Here is a 3,304-nt window from a genome sequence, read left to right on the forward strand (position 1 = left end):
TCTTGAGCTTGAAAGGGACCTCGGGGATCACCTTCTTCTTGGCCACAACATCATAGAAGTGGTCTTGATGAGCTTTGGAGATGAATCTTTTCATCTTCCATGACTCGGAGGTGGAAGCTTTTGTCTTCCCTTTCCCTTTTCTAGAGGATTCTCCGGTCTTGGGTGCCATAATGGTAATGGAAAAACAAAAAGCTTATGCTTTTACCATACCAAACTTAGAATATTGCTCGCCCTCGAGCAAGAGAAGAAAGAATAGATGAAGAAGAAGAAGAAAATAATGAGGAGAAGAGGGAGGGGTGTATTCGGCCAAGAAGAGAAGAGAGGGTTGTGTTGTGTGAAAATGAGGAAGAATGGAGGGCTATATATAGGGAAGGGACGGGGTTAAGGTTCGGCCATAAGGGTAGGTTTTGGGTGGGAAATTGATTTTGAATTTTGAAGGTAGGTGGGGTTTATGGGGTAGGTTTATGGGGAAGAGTGGATGGATGTGAGTGGTGAAGTGGTTACAGGGAAGAGAGATTGAGGTGATTGGTGAAGAGTTTTAGGGAAGAGTGTTTATTGGGAAGAGATGATGAACATTGAGAAGAGGGAAGAGAGTGAGTGGTGGTAGGTGGGGATCCTGTGGGGTCCACAGATGCTGAGATGATCCTGTGGGGTCCACAGATCCTGAGGTGTCAAGGAATTGCATCCCTGCACCAATTAGGCATGTAAAATGCCTTTGCATGCAATTATGGCGTTTAAACGCCGAATTGATGCTTGTTCTGGGCGTTCAACGCCCAGATGCAGCATATTTCTGGCGTTGAACGCCAGCCAGATGCTTGTTTCTGGCGTTCAGCGCCAGCTCTTCTTCACTGTGCATTTCTGGCGTCTGAATGCCAGGATGCTGCTTGTTTCTGGCGTTGAACGCCAGAAACATGCTCTGTTCTGGCGTTGAACGCCAGACAGATGCTCCTTAATGGCGTATAAACGGCAGTGAGATCCTCCTCTAGGGTGTGATTTTTCTTCTGCTGTTTTTGATTCCATTTTCAATTTTTATATTTATTTTGTGACTCCACATGATCATGAACCTAATAAAACATGAAATAACAATAAAAATAAAATTAGATAAATAAAAATTGGGTTGCCTCCCAACAAGCGCTTCTTTAATGTCAATAGCCTGACAGTGGGCTCTCATGGAGCCTCACAGATGTTCAGAGCATTGTTGAGACTCCCCAACACCAAACTTAGAGTTTGGATATGGGAGTTCAACACCAAACTTAGAGTTTGGTTGTGGCCTCCCAACACCAAACTTAGTGTTTGACTGTGGGGGCTCTGGTTGACTCTATTTTGAGAGAAGCTTACTGTGCCTCTTTTCCATGTTCACAGAAGGACAACCTTGAGTTTGAAACACAAGGGAGTCCTCATTCACTTGAAGGACTAGTTCACCTCTGTCAACATCAATCACAGCTCTTGCTGTGGCTAGGCAGGGTCTTCCAAAGATGATGGATTCATCCTCATCCTTCCCAGTATCTAGGACTATGAAATTAGCAGGGATGTAAAGGCCTTCAACCTTTACTAACACGTCCTCTACTTGTCCATAAGCCTGTTTTCTTGAATTGTCTGCCATCTCTAATGAGATTTTAGCAGTTTGCACCCCAAAGATTCCCAGTTTCTCTATTACAGAGAGGGGCATGAGGTTTATCCCTGAACCAAGGTCATATAGAGCTTTCTCAAAGGTCATGGTGCCTATGGTACAAGGTATCAGGAACTTTCCAGGATCCTGTTTCCTCTGAGGCAATCTCAGTTGATCCAGATCACTCAGTTCATTGGTGAACAAGGGAGGTTCATCTTCCCAAGTCTCAATACCAAGTAATTTGGCATTCAGCTTCATGATTGCACCTAGGTACTTGGTAACGTGCTCCTTAGTAACATCCTCATTCTCTTCAGAAGAGGAATACTCATCAGAGCTCATGAATTGCATAAGGAGGTTTAATGGAATCTCTATGGTCTCTAGTTGAGCCTCAGATTCCTTTGGTTCCTTGAAGGGAAACTCCTTATTGATCACTGGACGTCCCAGGAGGTCTTCTTCACTGGGATTCACGTCCTCTCCCTCCCTTACAGGTTCGGCCATGGTGACCAATTCAATGGCCTTGCACTCTCCTTTTGGATTTTCTTCTGTATTGCTTGGGAGAGTACTAGGAAGGATTTCAGTGATCCTTTTACTCAGCTGGCCCACTTGTGCTTCCAAATTTCTAATGGAGGACCTTGTTTCATTCATGAAACTCATAGTGGCCTTAGATAGATCAGAGACTAAGTTTGCTAAATTAGAGGTATTTTGTTCAGAGTTCTCTGTCTGTTGCTGAGTGGATGATGGAAAAGGCTTGCTATTGCTAAACCTGTTTCTTCCACCATTATTAAAGCCTTGTTGAGGCTTTTGTTGATCCTTCCATGAGAGATTTGGGTGATTTCTCCATGAGGGGTTATAGGTGTTTCCATAGGGTTCACCCATGTAATTTACCTCTGCTATTGCAGGGTTCTCAGGATCATAAGCTTCTTATCCAGAAGATGCCTCTTGAGTACTGTTGGATGCAGCTTGCATTCCATTCAGACTCTGAGAAATCATATTGACTTGCTGAGTCAATATTTTATTTTGAGCCAATATAGCATTCAGAGTATCAATTTCAAGAACTCCCTTCTTTATAGGCGTCCCATTATTCACAGGATTCCTTTCAGAAGTGTACATGAACTGGTTATTAGCAACCATGTCAATGAGTTCTTGAGCTTCTACAGGCGTTTTCTTTAGGTGAATGGATCCACCTGCAGAAGTATCCAATGACATTTTAGCTAATTCAGACAGACCATCATAGAATATATCCAGGATGGTCCATTCTAAAAGCATGTCAGAAGGACACTTTTTGGTCAGTTCCTTGTATCTCTCCCAAGCTTCATAGAGGGACTCACCTTCTTTCTGTCTGAAGGTTTGAACATCCACTCTAAGCTTACCAGTTTTTCCCAAGAATTCAGGCTATCTTTGGGTTGAGAGTCCAACCACACTCTAGCTCTGTCTCTTAGAGCAAAGGGGAAAAGCATGAGCCTGTAGACTTCAGGATCTACTCCATTAGTCTTAACAGTATCACAGATCTGCAAGAATTCAGTTAAGAACTGAAGAGGATCTTCAGATGGAAGTCCATGGAACTTGCAGTTTTGCTGCATCAGAGAAACTAATTGAGGTTTCAGCTCAAAATTGTTTGCTCCAATGGTAGGGATGGAGATGTTTCTTCCATGTAAATTGGAATTAGGTGCAGTGAAGTCACCAAGCATTCTCCTT

The 3,304-nt window shown here is 43.3% G+C and overlaps 1 non-coding gene across 1 annotated transcript; it reads left to right on the plus strand.

Moving 5' to 3' along the window:
* Positions 1-2,869: 2,869 nt before the first annotated feature.
* On the plus strand, positions 2,870-2,977 carry LOC112774827 (small nucleolar RNA R71). The gene has a single exon (XR_003189286.1). It is a non-coding gene; the product is annotated as a small nucleolar RNA R71 (small nucleolar RNA).
* Positions 2,978-3,304: the final 327 nt, after the last annotated feature.

The sequence above is a fragment of the Arachis hypogaea genome, chromosome 18, assembly GCF_003086295.3.
Source record: "Arachis hypogaea cultivar Tifrunner chromosome 18, arahy.Tifrunner.gnm2.J5K5, whole genome shotgun sequence".
Taxonomy (NCBI): Eukaryota; Viridiplantae; Streptophyta; class Magnoliopsida; order Fabales; family Fabaceae; genus Arachis; species Arachis hypogaea.